Source organism: Schistocerca piceifrons, chromosome 6 (assembly GCF_021461385.2).
Source record: "Schistocerca piceifrons isolate TAMUIC-IGC-003096 chromosome 6, iqSchPice1.1, whole genome shotgun sequence".
NCBI classification, from domain to species: Eukaryota; Metazoa; Arthropoda; class Insecta; order Orthoptera; family Acrididae; genus Schistocerca; species Schistocerca piceifrons.
The window spans coordinates 194,959,124-194,979,846 of NC_060143.1; the positions used below are offsets into that span (position 1 = coordinate 194,959,124).

General features: G+C 41.7%; 1 protein-coding gene across 1 annotated transcript in view; it reads left to right on the forward strand.

Moving 5' to 3' along the window:
- Positions 1-1,213, forward strand: part of LOC124802968 (dipeptidase 1-like) — a 309,953-nt gene extending 308,740 nt beyond the window's left edge. Inside the window, exon 12 of the mRNA XM_047264059.1 lies at positions 1,074-1,213. The gene's annotated coding sequence lies outside the window, so the exon portion shown is untranslated. The remainder of the gene's footprint in view (positions 1-1,073) is intronic.
- Positions 1,214-20,723: the final 19,510 nt, after the last annotated feature.

Genomic DNA, 20,723 nt, shown 5'->3' on the forward strand with positions numbered 1-20,723 from the left:
GGCACGCAGTTTGGTTAGAAGACGGTTGTGAGGAACGGTGTCTAAGGCCTTCTGGAAATCTAAAAACATGGAATCAATTTGACATCCCCTGTCGATAGCACTTATTACCTCATAATTATAAAGAGCTAGTTGTGTTTCACAAGAACGATATTTTCTGAAACCGTGCCGACTATGTGTCAATAAATCGTTTTCTTCGAGGAACTTCATAATGTTCGAATACAGTATATGTCCCAAAACCCTACTGCAAATCGACGTTAGTGATATAGGCCTGTAATTCAGCGGATTACTCCTACTTCCCTTTTTGGGTATAGGTGTGACTTGGAGGAGGAATGGAAATTTTGTGATATTGTAGAGGATTCACGTGGTGGATGGTAAAAGGATGCAGAAAGCAAGGCGGAGTGTTTGACGTTCATGGAGTTGCAGACACTGATAGAACTTAGGTGGAGCGGATGTCCATTACATTTCCGTCGGAGATTTGTTAAGGTTTAGGACTCTTAGCTTTAGTAGCGGCATGGATACTGATGCAAGTAGTCTTTTTTAAAGTGAATACTATATTTCTAATAGTTTTCGAAAGCTCTATACAAGACGATTACAGTGATATACAACACGTTTCTCTAAAGAATCTGAGAACTGAGCTTAAGTTTTGAGGGAAAGTAGAGGGTATCTGCCGTCAAGCGGGACTCTCGTGGCAGATTCCGACGTTGCACGGAACAAGCAACTCCACCCTGCTTCTAAATTTTTCCACATTTCTCAGATACTTGACTGAAACGCCGCAACGCCAAAATTAATAAGTGTTACATTATTGCAATCGTCTTTCCAAGCGCTTTAGAATGGCTTTGTAAGGTGTAGTGATCCCTTAAAAAAAATCTTGTTTCAATATCTTACATTTGTTCCTTAAAAGAACTGTTCCTAACCAGAAATGATGTTAACTAATATAATTTTGAACAAAAAAAAGTGCGGTTACAGTATACAAACTTTATGTTCTTCCTTAGCACATTTTCTTTTTACTAATGAACAAGTGTCATAGTGTTTCAAAACAGTTGAATAATATGAACCTGTCTTTTCTTTTACAGCATCATAATATACAGAAACAACATCTTGTAAGAAGCAGAAGGCATCAAACTCACAAAGAAGAGGAGTTACTACTTTTGTTGGTTGTTTTTTATTGTATAAGAATTTACTGTATGTATTACAAGTATTGTGCTGTTAACAATATTATACCAATAAAATTCCATGAGACCAATTTTATTTAAACCGACAGTAAAATTCGTCGTTGTATGTAAAGCATCTCTACCTGATTGTTTAGCACAAGATCCAGCACACTTACTGATGACAGATGGTAAGAGAAAGAGAGAAGGAGATACAGAGAGGGAGAGAAAGAGACAAGACTGGATGAGCAAGGGGATAGGGAGAAACGGGTAAGGTAAGACAACATGAGAAATCAAGACAAACAACCTTTCACAGTTTCAGACACAGAGCTTACAAACGTTCAGTGACTTTGGGGATGAGTTGCAAATTCGATGTCAATCGATTTGATATGGCATACCATGTAACACACAGTAAAAGCTTGAAACAATCAACTTACGTAAAATCCAGAGTGGTATGACGAGAAACACCGTTTATTATTATTATACACGATCATTCCGTGAACGATGAGTTCAATCACTGCAAAGATATGAATCACATAACCGTTAACGAAGTGCGAAAACCAGTGACAACAAAAATCAAAGCAGTTTATAAGCGAATCTTTTTCAAAGGATGGAGCATAAATTGAACCCCGTAGCGCTCAGAGCCATAAATTGAACTGTGTATACATATTTTTAGAATATTTAAAGGAGATAAAAAGAAACACTTTCCGTGTGACAAAAATGTCACAGGTAGGGTCCTTGAAGGTTTTAACGCTTGTGGAGTGGAGAGACGGTGTCCTCACTGTCGTGTAATGAATGTTGTTTTATAGGTGTTGCCTCTGTCCTAGGGATTTCATTTTGCTTTGGGAGATGAAGCGTTCGGTTCAAAAAATGGTTCAAATGGCTCTGAGCACTATGCGACTTAACTTCTGAGGTCATCAGTCCCCTAGAACTTAGAACTACTTAAACCTAACCAACCTAAGGACATCACACACATCCATGCCCGAGGCAGGATTCGAACCTGCGACCGTAGCGGTCGCTCGGCTCCAGGCTGTAGCTCCTAGAACCGCACGGCCTCTCCGGCCGGCGAAGCATCTAATCTCCTCTAAACATTCCAAATTTTTTTGCCCGTAGATTTTTATATCTTGTATATATTGTAAACAACGTGTAAAACATTGTTTCTGTCACCGAAAATCATATCGAGTTTAATACCAAATCCTGTTTCCAATGTTGTCGTTACCACTCGGTAAATAGGTGTAGCCTTTAAACATCCTGTTTGTTGAATTATTCGAAAGTCCTTGATTTTCTTGTTGTTATAAGGTGTAAATATTACATTGAGCGTCGGATTGATCAGAACAGGACACGAAACCGGCTGAAGGTTATCTAAATTAATACCTCAAAATGTCCACGTACGACCAATTACTCGGAAATATCTGGGAGAGGCTCTGAACATATCCTTACATATAAGAGACACTGCCTAACATGAAACAGAAAAGAGCCTGGCAGAAACATCATAGTGGAGAAACTGACAGGTACCACAGGCTCGCTGGTATAGACCCTCCTGGAATTGGACGCAAGATAGCTGCTAGATGCGAGGAAAGCGGGACTATGGCTACAGAAGCCCACTCTTTATACTGTCATCAGCCAGAATAACTTCGGCTGAAATCAAGAAAACGCTTCTTGATAACTACTAATGCTCTTACTGGAACACCAAGCTTGCAAAAATCTCGAAGTGACGGGGCAACCGTCAACACTTGGAGAAATGGTTGGTTCCCAAGCAAGAGCTCCCTCCTGATCATTCTGAGGACAACTGGAGATCTGTCAACAGACTACGCTTTAGTATTACGAGATGAAAAACCAGCCTGCAGAAGAGTGTCTTCCTGTGGAGTCAGTTTTATGCAAGTGCTTTGTTGTGCAGACTAACAACAATCTACTACAGTGTTCTTCTCCTGCCGCATGCACCATAAGAGCCTTGATGAGGGCGACACCAAATGCACTCGACGTGGCCAATTTGTAGTCAACCAATGTATAAGCTGACGTCAGCAATCGATTTCCTGTTTTTGCTTGCATGGTTTGTACTCCTGACACGATAATAATAAATAAACTTACAGAACATTTGTAATATTCCTGGCTGTGGCCGCCAATATTTTATTTTGCTAGAAGCTCGCCTTGATGTAGCTTGATACACATGAAGTAGCGTATGGTACAAAAGTGGAGCGAGATACAAGCGACAGATGGTACAGAATGTACCACTCCATGGGAGAGTCCGCCGGTTGTACTGAACTTCACTGTGATTGGTCGGCACGTTCGGGTGCTTGGCACCGAAGCGCCTAACTTCTCTTATTTATTAGCTACATACTTTTCATTGTATTTAGCCCAGTTTTTAGTATGACAATCTCTCGTGGTTTCCCTACGAGTCTATTGTTTTCGTTTATTTCACTAGTTTTGAGAAACATAAGAGCAACGACTTGCAGCAGAAGTGTTTCGGACACCTTCGGGTAGCTTTGACGCGCCTGGAAGACGAAGTACTACGGCTGCGCTAGTCACTCTGTTTCGGGCGTTCTGAAGGGCCGGACACGTATCTCTGTTTCGGGCGTTCTCGAGGGTCGGACACGTATCTCAGTATACTCCGTTACTTAGATGTGAATATGTAATACTCACTCTGTCGAGTGCGTACTGGAGAGCCAGACATGTGTATCATATTTCGGATGGTGGATGGAAAAGTTACCATACAATTAAGAAAGCTATGTCGGATGTTGTAAAAGACAGTGTAAATCTGTGAATATCTGAATAATACATTAACGAGAAGTGTAGCCTAGCATCATTGCCAGTACTGTGTAAATAGGGAGACTAACCTGGGCAAGTGGCATCCTGGAAAAAGCACAATCGCAGGTACGAACGGACAGCGCAGCATCCTCCGCCGAAGAAGGTCTCACGACCGACGAGCTGTCTTCTACGTTGGGGACACAACTTTAGAAGACGACAGGTTGATGGAAAGACCTGTCAGAGACTCTTATTCAATCTCTCCAGCTTCCATATCTGACTTCCAAAGGGACACATAATTTATACTTTCCAAATAAAAACACTAGACACACTATGAGCTGAAGTTCTTCTACTTATAAGATACATGCTTTACCAGCAGCAGTGTTTTTTTTTTGTCGTATTTCCCGATTTATTTTCAGCAGCCATTTCTGTTATCACGAGATGACACGGTGTTAGGCTATGCATGCTGAAACCGAATTAACGGTTCAATTGCAATTGGCTGCTGTAACTGACGGTATTTGGCGAGTAATTGATAAATTAACTATCAGAAGTTCGCTTCCTAAATATGAAACCTAATCTGAAACGAAAGGGTGCAATGAGTGATCAGAACTTAGATGCTCCACGCATACATGAAAATAAATGTGTAAGTTAAATGAAAATAAGTTGATCATAAAATCTTCTGAGTTATGAGGACGCTGCATACTCCCCTTCGAACTTTTTTAATTCTCGCCATTTCGATCTCTCTGCCATGATCGTCTTCGGGATTTTACTGGTGTTCCTAGTTGGCTGAACACTGTCGAAAGCCTATTTACACGCGCTTTTTCAGAGAAGTAAAGGAACTGGGTAAAAATCTTCAGGCCACTATGGGGATACTTTTATGCCACCTAAAGCAGGTACTGAAAGAGAGGGAGATTCCAAAATATTATTGTTGTTGTGCCGACTAGCTTGTTTCCTTGTAGCCCTTTTTGTGCCACGCTCGCCGTGTCTGGTGTTTACTTATGTGATGCAGAGTAGCTACGAAGATGGGAGGTTGCAGCCGTCGTCTCCGTTGACATAGAGCTTATCATTTGGTACTTAGATCGCTCACGGGTTTCCCTTTTCACATTCTTATGGGTGCTCTGCTGCTACTGATTTTTCATTTAGTGGTAATCGTGGTGATTGTCCTGTTTAATACATTTGTTTATTGTACTTCTAGCTTCACCAATATATACATGGTCCAGTCACATTAATGTGGCCACCGCCTGTACTGGACATTACAGACGACAGTTGCCACCACTAAGAGTGGAGGGTGTATAAAGCGTGAACAAGGGAGGCGGAAAAGAGTGAAGTTGTTGTCGTAATGCGGAAATGGAGTGATTTACCTGACATCCAAAAGGGCATGATCATTGGTTCAAAAATGGTTCAAATGGCTCGGAGCACTATGGGACTTAACATCTGAGGTCATCAGTCCTCTAGAACTTAGAACTAATTAAACCTAACCTAAGGACATCACATACATCCATGCCAGAGGCAGGATTCGAACCTGCGACCGTAGCAGTCGCGCGGTTCCGGACTGAAGCGCCTAGAACCGCTCGGCCACCGTGGCCTGCCACGATCATTGGCTTTCGGACTAAGGGTGGGAGCATACCTGAAACGGCTGTGTTTGTAAACTGTTCGCGTGCTACCGTGTTTAAGTATACCGTGCATTGCAAAATGGCGCTATCCAGAACCAGCGGCGAGGTAACTGCGATGCACTACGGGCCATTGCCGGCCGGAGTGGCCGAGCGGTTCTAGGCGGTACAGTATGGAACGGCGCGACCGCTACGCCCACAGGTTCGGATCCTACCTCGGGCATGGATGTGTGTGATGTCCATTGGTTAGTTTAGTTCAAGTAGTTCTAAGTTCAAGGGGATTGATGATCTCAGAAGTTAAGTCCCATAGTGTTCAGAGCCATTTGAACCGTATGAACGGGCCGTAGATGACAGGAGTGAACTGCGGCTGCGAGGTGCGAGCAGGGTAACAGACGTGCAAGTGTTGAGCAACTGACCAGATGAAGTAAGGGACTACGAACGGTGTCTCCTCAACGACCGTTCAGCGAACGTCGTTGCATATGGGCTCAACAGCAGATGCCTGGCTCATGCACCCATACTAACTCCTGTTCGTCGGCTGTGAAGGCTGCAATTTGCACACCAATACAGCCATTGGACGTCCACTGAGTGACAACAAGTAGCCTTTTCAGATTAATCACGATTTATGCTCCATCGGCGTGAAACATCTGAAAGCTGACACCTTGCAACAATAGTCGGGAGATGCAGGCCGGAAGTGGGGCTAAGGTTTGGGGTATATTTTCGTAGAATTTCCTGAATGAACTCGTCATTCTGGAGGGTAGAATGGATAAAAAAAAGATGCATCTGTCTTTGCGTTTTGATTTTCATCAGCACGATGGCATATGTCAGCAGGACAATGCAACGTGTCACACAGCTCCACTGTATGTAGGCGTTACGACAAGTACCAGAATGAGTTTATCGCACTCCCCTGGCCACCAAACTCCCGGATCCAAGCCGAATCGAAAATCTGTAACACTGTGGACACCACTGATCCTCAACCGAAAAACGAAGCGTAGCTGGCCACGGTGATAGAGTTGGCATGCGTTCTCATCACTATCGGTACCTACCAGAACCCCAATGACTCTCTTCCTGCAAGTCTGTTAGAGGTCCGCGCTGCGAAGGGTGGTTATTCAGGTTTTTGGCAAGTGGTTACATTAACGTGACTGGACAGTGTACTTTGCCATAACCACACGTCACTTCACATGGCCCCATAATGTGGACGCTGTCATTCTCGTCCATTGTAAGTCAGAAGTTTCTTACCTTTTGTTGATGGAAGGATATAGTCCCTATACAATTCCTCACATACCGATTACTCTAGTTATACCAATACTGTGCTACATCACATTGCTCGTACAGAGTTGTAATAAACGTTCTCTGAAAATATAAAATCATTTTTGAACCTTAGAGAATGGAGGAAGACAGGGCTCAACGTCCCATCGACATCGAGATCACTAGAGACGGAGCGCAAGCTAGAATGTTGTCAAGGAAGGAAAGGAAATCGGCCATGCTCTTTCCTGCCCTTTCAAAGGAACCATCCCGGCGTTTGCGTGAAGCGATTTAGGGAAATCATGAAAAACTTAAATCTGGATGGCCAGACACGGCTTTGATCCGTCGTCCTCCCGAATGCAAGTCCAGTGTGCTAACCACTGCGCCACCTCGCTCGGCTTCAACCTATAATATATAAATGAACATAAAACCTACGAAGTTGGAGGTGATCTTGAGGGTATCATAAATTATTTCTACACAATGGATAGTATTCTTCAGAAGAACTGTGCCAGCCATTAGGGGTGAGGACGGCAAAGCCTTTCTCCTTGCCATTCCGCTTTGTAACCACCTATTCAACATGGGGAAAAGTGCAGAACGATGACCCAGCCGGCATTATCGAGAGACAGTGACAGGTGTGCCTAGTCGTTTGCAGTTTCAGGAACGCCTTTTCTCTAGCAAGAGGTATACTAGTAATAGTCTACTCTAGAGAGTGGCCTGTTGGCAGTGCAAGTGAGAGGCCAAGTTGTAGTCACTCTCCAAGACATTGATTAGTTGCTAACTTTGATACAATTAATTTCAGCAAGTAATATTATCAGATGTGTAAATGAGAGTCATCTCTGTCATATCGTTGCCGTAGATTCAAGATTTTTCCAAAATATTTAGGTGTTGCAGATGCTATACTATACACATCAAAAAATTTTTGCATCACCTCGGTTCCCAGAGTTCCGGAACCTGTACAGAAAACTGGAACAGAGACCAACACAAACATCATTTGCGATCTTTTTATTGCTCAACCACACATTGCATGTTGTACCACCATGCAGCGAGACCTTCAGAGGTGGTGGTCCAGATTGCTGCACACACCGGTACCTGTAACACTCAGTAGCACGTCCTCTTGCATTGATGCATGCCTGTATTCGCCGTGGCATACTATCCACAAGTCCATCAAGGCACTGTTAGTCCAGATTGTCTCACTCCTCAACGGCGATTCGGTGGAGATCCCTCAGAGTGGTTCGTGGGTCACGTCGACTATAAACAGCCCTTTTCAATGTATCCAAGGCGTGTTCCATAGAGTTCATGTCTGGAGAACGTGCTGGCCTCTCTAGTCGAGAGATATTGTTATCTTGAAGGCTGTCATTCACAATATGTGCACAATAGGGACGGGAATTGTCATCCATTATGACAAATGCCTCGGCAATATGCTACCAATATGGTTGCACTATCAGTCGGAGGATGGCATTCACGTATCGTACAGCCGTTACGGCGCTTACCATGACCACCAGCGGCGTATGTCGCCCCACATAGTGCCACCCCAAAACAGCATGGAACCTCCACCTTGCTGCACTCGCTGGACAATAAGTCAAAGGCGTTTAGCCTGACTGGCTTGCTTCCAAACACGTCTCCGACGATTGTATGGTTGAATGCATATCCGACACTCATCGGTGAAGAGAACGTGATGCCAATCCTGAGCGGTCCATTCGGCATGTTGTTGGGCCCATCTGTACCGTGCTGCATGGTGTCGTGGTTGCAAAGATGGACCTCGCCATGGAGGTCGGGAGTGAATTTGCGTATCATGCAGCCTGTTGCGCACAGTCTGAGTCGTAATACGACGTCCTGTAGCTCACGAAAAGCATTATTGAACACGATGACGTTGCTGTCAGGGTTTCTCCGAGTCATAATCCGTAGGCAGTAGCCATCTACTGCAGTAGTAGCCCTTGGGCGACCTGAGCGAGGCATGTCGTCCACAGTTCCTCTCTCTCTGTGTCTCCTCCATTTCCGAACAACATCGCTTTGGTTCACTCTGAGACGCCTGGACACTTACCTTGTTGAGAGCTCTTCCTGGCACAAAGTAACAATGCGGACGCGATTGACCGGCGGTATTGACCATCCAGTTATGGCTGAACTACAGACAACACGAGCCGTGTACCTCCTTCCTGGTGGAATGACTGGACCTGATCAGCTGTCGGACCCCCTCCGTCTAATAGGTGCGTCTCATGCATGGTTGTTTACATCTTTGGGCGGGTTTAGTGACATCTCTGAACAGTCAAAGGGACTGTGTCTATGATACAAAGTCTGTCGCCAGGAGTTCTCCGAACCGGGGTGATGCAAAACTTTTTTGATATGTGTATATTACGAAAGCGTAGTGGAACTCATTTCATGTCTTAGCCAATTTCGGTTGAAAAGTGCGGGATTCGTTGTGGGTCATCATGAAATAATTCAGAATCATCCCCTATAGGTTCATGTAGTTCTGCTACGTGGCAGAGCTACATGTAGCCTTCAAATTAGCGTCAGTAATGGAGGTGCGTTCCAAGGAAAGAGCTGTGGTTGAGTTCCTTTTGGTGGAAAACCAGAGCTATTGACTATTTTATTGTGATTTAGCACTTAAGCAACATATTTTTCATCATACACAATCCAGAATTCCGTACGTTTATACACTGTACAACCAAAGACAATGAAAGAGATGAAACATCTTCAAAGAAGTTAGTGTAACATGACAGAGTCGAAATCCTTAAAGTAAACTCTCACATAAAATTATTTACCATTTATCGAGTACAAGAAAGACATGCTGATTGCTTATCATGTTCCGTAATGAATTTCAATTGTCACTACAACCATACAATGTAGCCAGGATCTCTAGATCTGAGCCAATGAACAGGTGAATGGATGAGCAGGTGAGCACATGAGTGGGTGAGGTGCCATTTTCCATTCACTGTTCACTGTTCACGGCTCTCCTGTACACCTGTCAGCCCTGGGTTTGGATCTAGATAAGGCAAATAATTAATTTAAGACTCTGTTGTGTCTTAAACCAACCATGGCACAAAGATCAAAATATCAACATTGCCACCTGTTGGTGATGACAGGCAACAAGAGCTTAAAGTAGCAGCTGATTTTGTTTCACGGTTTTGAAGTTTTGCTGAATATTACTATAGTAAAACTTATCCTTGTTAACTACATTGCATAAGCAACTGTTCTGGAGATTGTGTTTTGCAGTTGTTCCCTTATTCCATAAGAAGTGTTTAAATATAAAAATTGCATTTGAGTAGTTACTTCAGAGTTCGTTATCACGGTTTAGACACAAATTCTACGTAAAACATTGTATTTTTTTGTGTTGTTGATGTATTTTTGCAGCCGTCCGGGGTGGTCGAATGGTTCTAGGCGCTACAGTCTGGAACCGCGCGACCGCTGCGGTCGCAGGTTCGAATCCTGCCTCGGACATGGATGTGTGTGATGTCCTTAGGTTAGTTGGGTTTAAGTAGTTCTAAATTCTTGGGGACTGATGGCCTTAGCAGTTAAGTCCCATAGTGCTCACAGCCCTTTTTTTTGTATTTTTGCAAATATTTTTGACGTGGAAGGAACACTGAGATGCTTCACAAGCATCACAAATTTGGCAAATAATTCATTTGATCAGGTCACTATAATGATTGATTGACTTTGATATCAAATGAGTTTTTTTACATATTATTGACATTGTTTACTCTCTTCAACAAGTGCAGTTTAAAATATAGTACCCAATGTGTTTTGCAAATGTGCCATACGTGAAAAACATGTCATTTCGATGTGATATTTGTCAGAACAAGGAGAACGCTCGGTCACCAAGTTGTCTTGCTGATGCCCAGTCAGTGTGCGTGCCACATTACTCCAGCTGTATGTGAAGCTTCCAAACAGTCAGCAAAGTGTCTGGCCTATGCCTGCCTGCCATGTGATACGTGACAACAATTTAGATGTAGGAAATGATTAATCTGAGGCTTCGAACTTTGTACATGTACGAGTGATGCTATATGTAATTTTTGTACAAACGTAATGCAAAAAAATATATTAGAGTGTTCGGATATATTTGAACATCCTGTAAAGCACTACTAGATACTGCAGCTTCCGCCCTTCATATAGTGTGCAAGGTGTGTGTGTCTGTGTGTGTGCTCTTTACTTTATTTATTGAACAACTTTCTAATTGCAGTGTGTCATATTAACACTACACTTTGGCTGCAGAGGAGGTGAATGAATGGATACAAGGCACAGCTGGGATAGTCGTGCCAATTTTTAACTAATGTTTTTGTTTACTGAAACTACATTCTGATCGGTCTGCCCCATTTTAATTCTACACTTCGTGTGGATGGAGTGAGGAAGGGCAGAGGGGAGGGGAGGGGGGAGGGAGAAGCGTATGGGAGAGAAATTGGACGGGGATGAGTAGGGAAAGGAGGATAGGGTGGGGAGGGCCATGATTACTTAATGTGTTGAAGGTCGAGAGTCAATGACATTGCCCTGCCCCTGCATTTACGCAACTCGAACATCAAGTGTCAAAGTGATCCAGAATCCCCAAACACCTACTTCTGAGTTGGTGACTAATTCCAATGAAGCTATGGATAACACACACTTGCTGATTGAAGTATAAATTGTGGACTTAATCTATGTTTAGAACATTTTTAAAACATTAATACATGGATGAACAGTTACAAATCGCGTATTGCTTCAGTTATTATTAGTTTCACTCATCAGACGCAAGCAGCTTCTAAAATTAGTTGCCCCGACGGCAACAAGTTAAAGATTGTAATCTCCTCTCAGCACCATCATCAACGCAAACGCATATGAAACAATACACCAAACGTGGCGACTTACGTGTACCTTAATTCCCAACAGACATTGTACCCTTGCGTGCGAGGACAACGTTTGGTAGATTTAAAAAACAGTTACTTTCGTAATAGTATTATTCGATGTGATACGATAGTAATTTCGCGTATTATTATTCTGCAACAGTGATAGTTGAAGTATGCATTTTGCAACGTAAGTTGGATCTCGAATAAAACTGCAAAATCTAATGAGGAAAGAACGGGTGGTTTCCTTGCCTCGAAAAATAATGGATTCGGTGGTTCCCCGCGCATGGAAGAAGGTCCAATAGCGGGGGCGAAAAATTGAATCAGTTTCCTTCCTCCACTCGTCTTCGTAAACTCTATCCATCAGCGAAAGTTGGTCGTCCAGCAGCTGCGCCTGAGAAGGTAAAGATTTAATAAACTTTTTAATATTAATTCTTGCCGTTGATTCAAATTATGCTGAGCAAACATTCCGTTATCCAATGAACTGTGGTAGATTAACTTGCACTTTTAATATTTCCAGAAAATAAATCTGCAAGTCGGTATTATCAGGGTAAGAAAACCTTACCTCAGTTATATCACTTGGCTTTGTAGAACTTTATAATGTGGCGTGGATATATCTAACAACACGAAGCTTCCTAACGAACTGAAATGGCTTAAAAGTGTATTTGTCTGTACACACTAGATACTAGGAGTTATATCGCTTATTTTAATGTACATATTTTTTCCTACATTCGACCAATCAGTGAGATCTCTAGTCCATGTTCTGATTTTGGGATGTCTATATCACTCACACAGTGTACTGGTTGTTACTGCAAACAGTACAGGATGTCGATAAAAGAATATCCCAGTTTCAGTGGTGTGCTATAATTCTTTAATTTAGACTATTTACAACAAATCATACGTCAAATTCAAGGCAACCTAACCCAGTTTTTCTTACGAATGTTCAATATGTGCACCTTTGGTTATACGGCACACATCTAATCTAACATCCAAATTTTCCTTACGCTTTGATTAACAAGTCGGGAGTAATGGAAGCAATACTCTGTTCAGATCTGCGTCTCAACTCTAGCAAGTAATTAGGCAGTGGCAGAACGTAGACACAATCTTTCATAAAGCCCCATTGTAAAAACTCTTATGGTGTAAGTTAAAGCGAACGCGGAAACCAAGGAAAAAGAGCTCTGTATAATTGACAATTACGACCAATCGCCGTTCAGCCACCCCATTACAGAGAGATGCCAATGGGGAGGTACTCCACCTTGCTGCCAAATAAAGTTTTCACTTTCAGGTCCTAATTGTAGAAAGAGCCATTCTTGCAACATATCCAGATAAGCAATCCCAGTTACGGTAGCATGACGTCGGGACACAGCGCAGAAAATGTATAATTTTGGGGAATTTCTTTCATATTGTGCACGTTGATGAGGATGTTCTGACTCCCAGATACAAACATTATTGGTATTTACGTATCCATTTACATAAATGTTGCCTCATCACGGATTGACAAAGTCATTTTTCCTGTTGCAACACTTCGCCTTGCGAAGTTATAACCTACACCACAGTCATCCGGTTTTAAAGTGTGTTCCACCTGCAATCGGTATGGATGCATGTGTAAACATTTTCTTAAAACCTTACACACTGTCGTCTTCAGCAAATGAAGTTCAAGACCTGCTTTCGGAACAGACTTCTTAGCGCTATGTAGGTAAGATTCCCTGACACGCTCAACATCCTCCACAGGAACTTCAGGTCGTCCTGTGCTCTTCCCTTTACACACACAAACCCGGTCGTTTCGAACTGACTGTACCGTCGGCCGATGTTTTTCCCACAATGGGAACCACTAATAAAATTTAAACTAAATGCACGTTGAACAGAAAATACATATTCACTATTAACAAACCGTAGACCACAAAACGCTTTACGCTAAGAAGTCGCCATTTTCCGTATGTATCACTGCAACCGGGAAAACAACAAAGCAGCACTCGTGCATGTGCTTATCTAAAACTGAGTTAACCTTTGTAACTTTACAATGCTTAAAGTTGATAATATTAAAATTAGTAATGGGCGCAATCCATTATGGATACCTTGCATTTTTCCTTTCATGGTAGATGTTCCAATCGTTGCGAAATGCCAGCGCGGTTAACCGCTTCTCATTAACTGTGATTCAGAAAGAATCCTTCAAACGGTTTTTCTCAAGACCAAAGATGAGGTCATAACATCACTCATTGAAGATATTTAATAAACAGATAATACCACAAAACAGTGACCTTTCTTGTGTCGATGATACTGTACAGATCGAAATTACTTTTCGTAAGCAGATGTTTCTATGACTTCAAGGTCAATGCTGCCGCTATAGTAGAAAGACGATAAAATGAGAGAGGGAGTGTGCCACGTCCTCTTCTCTTTAATTTAAATGGTCGTATGCTAGAACTCCATCTGGATTGTGTTGCGGATCAACGTCATGTCACTGCACAATGCGTCGATCCTCTGGAAGACTTTCTGCAATTCCCTTCAATTTTCTGTCACTGTAACTTCACTACATACAAGGGGCATTCAAATGAAAACGAGACAGATGGACAAAAGATAAGTAATACGTTTATTTTTTCAAAAGTAATCGCTATACCTGTTAATACTTTTTATCCCACTGTGAGACAAGATGGTCAGAGCCTTCACGGGAAAACGTTTTCAGTTGCCTGAAGAGCCATGATTGTTCTCAGGCCTCCACCTCTTCGTCTGATGCATATCGTCGGCCACGAATGTCTTTCTTCAACAATACAAAGATACGGAAATCGCATGGTTAAAGATCGGGACTGTATAGAGGATGTGTAAGGTCTTCCCGCAGAAACTTCTGCAGGGTAGTCGAAACAACCCTGATGAGGCTGTTGTTGCGATCAAGATCAGAGCACCTCTTGACACCGACTGCCCGCCGTGTCATCCTCTGCCACACTACGTCATTTGGATGCGGTATGGAGCGACATGGGGTCGTCACATCGCTCTTGTAGCTGTTGTCGGCTTTTCAGACCTTCTAAAAGTTACTTTAAATGAAAAGTAGCTCCTGAGCTGGTCTCACCAGGCTGAGCTCCAGTCATCCCATCAAGGATCACTGACAGTACTGGGAGTCCTCAGCGTAGCAGTAAGGCGTGCCAACCACTTAGCTGTGGAGCCTGACCACTTTAGACGTCACACTGAAATTATTTCGTGATCGGTTCAGCAAATCGAAACAAGGTTTTTGGAAAAACGTGAGAATCAAACCTCTGACAAGTTAAGTGAAAAATTTATTAACTAAAAAACAAGGCTTCTGGAATCGACTATTGTGCTGCACACAATTCCAAACTGAGCTCTTATGGCAGTACCCGTCATTGTATGCGGTGAGATAGATCTATGTTACTACGTGAGCACTTATCACTTCTTGGACCAGCTTTACACACCTTATATACAGGGCTGACTACGTTTATATCTGTAATTTCTTGCGACAGGAAAATTATTTGAAATGTATGTACGCCCTAAAACACTTACTGTCGGAGGATTGTGACTGTTGATGCTATTCGAAGTCGTAAACAAATATAATACACCAATCAATGACCTAAACATTTTACTCGCAATGACTTGTGACTACCTTACCCGTTACGCACAAATAAATACTTACCTTAACAAAAGATAGCTTTAAGTTACACTTAATCGTATGGTCAAACTTTTTCCCATGGACTGCGAGGTACATTGGCAACTGTCATTAAAGATACAACAGACGAGATATCAGTGGAAGATTTGCCGGCGATTCGTCTGTATACATCGTATGGCGTGGTTCAGTGCAGAACTTTTAGTATGTTGTATCTAGATGAGCAGCAGCGAAAAATCAAAATTTTCGACGTTGAGGCATCGACCTCAAGAGCCTGTCCTAATGAAGAGGGGCCAACGAAAAGCCGCGACATTTCGGTATATTTTCAAGCTTTTCGCTATAGCTTTTTTACTCTTACATCCTACAACAAACACCTTTTAGACATTTCTTGTAAAGTGATAAATTGTTCGTAATTTTCACTGCTTAAACGTCTTTTCACAGCAGATAGTTACCAGGTACAGGACCCCAGAGGAACAGCAAATTTCTCAAATCAAGAAATAGCGACAAAAAGAGCATGTTCAACATGACAACTTACATTTTACAACATTTTTTAAACCCGTAACAGTGCATACCTTCAACAGCAAACGTTTGTCAACCGAAAGACCCCGCCCCCTCTCCATTCGGTCAATGTAATATTCATTTCCACTTGCGTTAGTCGGATGACCGGTCTGGGCGATATCCTTAGGAGACGTGAAGCGATAGGTATTTGTAACCCTGTCGCCATTAAAGCCTGAGCAGCTGCTTAAAATGGAATTCTTCACATATTACTGTGGTCCTAGTGCTGCGCTGTGGATTTAATGCTACCGAAAGTATATCCTACAGAAAAAAGCATTAAATCTGAACCAGTATGGGACTGGAAACTGCACGTCAAATATTGCAACGAAATGATGCCTTCTTCCATGCAGCATGTCATTTGAACTGTGCTAGGGGTGTATACATGTACAACAAGGATATGGTCAGGTTGCAAGACAAAACGGTTCCTCAGGAATTTCACAAATTTACAGCTGAAAGTTACACCGGAATTCATCGTACTGAAAAATTATGGTCGAGCATCTGATCAGACGTAAGTATAGACCAAGTCCCAATGGCAGGTGAACTGTTATCTCATCGTCGCTGCATAAGGCTACGACTGCACCAATTTTGTAAACAAACACAGATGTTCACTAATCGTTCAGGAATGCCCGAATAGCATATAGGAACGAGGATTCTCCGTGTAATTAGGGTTCTCTGAACATCCACCTGAGCCAGTTAGCTGCTGCTCGATCTCGAGTCCGATAGTTCAGTTTGATTTTACGTGTGCTCTCATTCGCCTAAAGTTGGCAGCGGTCGCTCTGGTGGCGCCGCCGTAGGTTTTCGCGTGGCTTCATCTAGCAGTGAGCTGAAGCGCTCGCGTTAAGTCGGGCCAGGAAGCGAAACAGTGAAGTTCTGTCTCAGGACTGTGACTTCTTGTCGGCAGCAGTCAATGTTTATCTGTGCAGTTGCGCGCAGAATCTTTCGAAGTGCAGGAGCGGCTGATGTCCGAGTTTGCTAGGTACAAGGGCAAACCTCATCCTCACTCAGCTGTGGCAACCTCTGTATCCTCGTGTCCGACATCACTTGTGAGTTACGTCACGCGATAATGCCTTGGTAGAGCTCAGTTATTCGTTGTACGTCGGATGTACTTCGTAATTCTAGGGCGGGCTGTGACATGGCACGCTCTTCAGTATGGTGACCGCAGATGAGGGCGTCGTTTGCTGAAACTGTTGATCCAAACAGCTGGACGTGTCGTTTCGCAGGGTGCCGTTTGCGAAAGTTGAGCATCGCGCGTGTTCCATGCATGAGATACTCCCTTGAAAACGAGCTGTATGCCTGCGCCTCTTTCTCCACGTGTCACTCTCCTAAGGATTCACCTTGAATACAATTCATATATTTTATTATAGCTTTAATTATCAGTTTCTAATGGCTATTTGCTCTTTGCTTAACTTCTGAGTTTAACACTAATCTTAACCACGAACTGTAAACTGTGGAACTCAAATTTCTTGTTTACGTTATTGCGGACTGTTACGCACTATCACAAGTACGTAAGATGCTTGCTATAAATCATTTGTATCCTGTGATGCAGCAACAGAGTCACTGAGTTTGCTGTGGAGTTTACCTTAGCCTAATTCATGAAGGTGAAGTTTTCCAGTAGGTCAATGTTATTTAAATGTTCTTAGAGTTCAGTATCTACAGTTAAGATCACTTTTTCCAGAGTTTTCTTAATGTTTCTAATTTTAAAGACTTTTTTTATTATCTCTAGTCAATTCAAAAAATTTAACTGATAGCTGAGTTTTTTAAGGTTCTTTTTTAAAGATTTTTTTAACTTATTGAACTAAATTTAAAGTTTTCATTATCTAAGGCTTTTTGCTCATTTGTTAACAGGAATCCTTTGAATTTCACCGTCTAGCTATTTATGGCCGATTCTGGCTGACCTTAAAATTTTATGATGTGCATCTTTTACAATGTACCTTCCACCTGTTTCAGTTGTGCCTTAAATGTCCAAGGAGCTAGTCAGAGAATCCAGTCCCGGCGGGTCGTAACTGTATCATTGTAAATTAAATTTAAGGTATTCTTAGTGTAATGAAATGCTAAATTTGGTAATTAGATGTTGACTTGTTTGTTCATTGATTCAGTAATAAGATCGCTTGGTTTGTTAAAAATTTTCGTGATCCATATTTTTACCGCTCAACCTAAATCCTCGCTCCATATCACCACCATTCCTCGAAACTAAGGAAATAGCGTCTATTAGCACAGGAACAACTGGGTCACGAAGACGTGAACAGTCATATAAGCCGAGGAATTGGCATCAACCACATCAAGAAAAAACTGCGAGAAAGTTTTAAAAATGTGAAATTCAAACGAAGAATAAGCCTTCTATTCTACCTTCAGTTCCATATGCTTTGAATAGTTTAGGCACAAGAGGGACAGTCGGTCCTCTTGCGGTCTTATAACGAATTTGATCTGCAAAGTAATCTAATGGTAACCTGAGAGAATTGTTCAAATTTTAGCTTTCGCCCTTTCCAATACGTCTGTACACTCAGGTCGCTATCCACAAAGCCATAAAATTAGCCCTGTATGTACCGTTCACACCGATACACGACGTGGACCTTCGGATGAGCGAATGTGCAGTACTTGATGATGAATACTTGCTGTATAAAGCTGTATGGAGGAAGAGTACAACAGCCACGTTCGACTTAGTGTGCAAGACCTATGTGCAATACGTGCGTAAACAGCATTATCCTCTTCGCAAATCAACATCTATTTCACTAATTTTGAGAGGATTCATATCCCCAGTTTTCTATACTCGTGAACACCAAGTAAATTTAGTCCACATCATATTCTCTCCCTTCATACATTACGAGGATGTTACACTACTACACTCCCTTTCAGACAAGGGAAGAAGAAAGCCAGAAGCATTTACGAGAAAAGCCTTGATATTTTCAAATAGCTAGACTCAGAAGCACGTCAAATTTCTGAAGGAGAAGGAAAGTTTCTTGTGAAACTGAACGGCGGAGAAATACAATGGACGATCCATGCCAGTGACATGTCTCTAAATCTGCAAGATTGCCTCCTATGTACTCCAGAAACCGCCTAGCACCATTCTTTCCTACCTATTTAGAATTGCACGCACGACTGGTGCTGTAGTGTACCAACTATTTCACGTACAGACGTGTGTTCGTATTACAGTAGCTTGCGTTATTACAGCAATGATTATGGTTTTAGATGAAATAATTATCAATTCAGTTACATCTTATGAGAGTTATTCATGATTCAGTGGAATTCATAAATTCTACGCATTCCGTGAGACAGTGCATGTTGCAATCTATAACGAACTACAGCATGTATCTTTAAACGTTCTCTGCATTCAACAGAGCTATTGGTCAAGGTGAGCCAGTATTACAATCAGTGTAAACATTTCCCAAAACTGCAATCGGCAGAACGCTTTTGTCATTTCTTTACAGTCTTTACAGGTCAGAAGGTGGAATATTCCGAGAGAGCTGTATGTACGTCATATTATGCATCTGTAGATTTCTGTTTCTAAGTGGCAAACGGTAGGCCAACGATACTCAAATCAAATAAAAACTTTTCCTGTTAAGAATGGTCTTCCTGATCATGATGCACAGCTAGTTACAGTATGTGACATAGCTCCATATAGTAATGGAAAACAGTCTTCTAAAATAGTGCACCCAGTCAACAGTATAACATTTCCAAATTTTAGGGAAAGTTGCAACAGTTAGACTGATGAAGTTTACAGGGAATCTCTTGCTGATTTAAAATTAAACCTATTTCATGACGCCTCTGTGAATATATTTGAAAACAGTTTACCAATGAAAACAGTGAAACATAATTATAAGAAAGCATCTAAAAAGTCATGGCTTACAAAGTGGATAAAAAGATCTCATTAACAGAAAAGTGAAATGTATCTTATAACTAGAAGAAGTAATGATCCAGAAACAGTCAAACGTTATAAAAGCTACTGCACTGTTATTAAAAATCCCAGAAGTATGAGCATTATGTCTGAGATTAGCACCTCTGATAATAAAATTAAAAGGATATGGAATATTGTTACAAGGGAAACACGCTGCTGAGAGTACAACAAGACTGTATTTCTATGAAACTCAATGAAGAGTTTGTTAACAAAAAATCAGAAGTAAAACATATCTTTGATAAACATTTTTAAGTATTGTAGAGAAAATAGGATGCAGCTGTTTGTTAGAAAATGCTAGGATGCATATGGAAGAGGCAATATCGATACAGTTTGATGAAACTGAAACCCATCCCAACAAAATAATAAATCACTCGAAAGTAAAAGTTCATGTAGAATTAATGGCCTTTCCAACAGGGTACTAAAAGCTTTTTCCCAACACACATGTAAGATTTTAGCCAAATATGTGTCAGCTCTCCAGAACACGTTATTTTTCCAGATAGAATGAAATATGCTATTGTTAAACCACTGGATAAAAAGGGGGATAGGTCTGATGCTACCAAATACAACCGAGTCTCAGTCCTGACAGCTTTATCCAAACTTCTCAAAAAAGTAGTGTATTCAAGAGTAGCTTCACATATTTGTAAAAATGAATTACTAAAAGAATCTCAATTTGGTTTTCAGAAAGGCTTTTCAACTGAAAACGCTATATATGCTTACACTCATCAAATATTAAATGCTCTGAATATCCGAACATCACCGATTGTGGGATGTTTTGTGATCTCTCAAAGGCTCTTGACTGTGTGAGTCATGAAATTCTTCCAGAAAACTTTAAGTATTATGGTATGAGTGGGACAGGGCACAAATGGTTTAATTCATATTTAACTGGCAGAATCTAGAAGGTTGAAATTAACAGTACAGATAGTCTGCAAATCAACAGAGTCCTCTAACGTGAGTAGCAACGAGAGCAGTTCTCACAGGGTTCAGTCTTGGGTCTCTTATTCTTCTTAATATATACTGATGACTTGCCACTCTATATTCACGAAGATGCAGAGCAGGGTCTTTTTGCTGATGATACAAGTATAGTAATCACACCCAACCAACAAGAATGTGCTAAGAAAA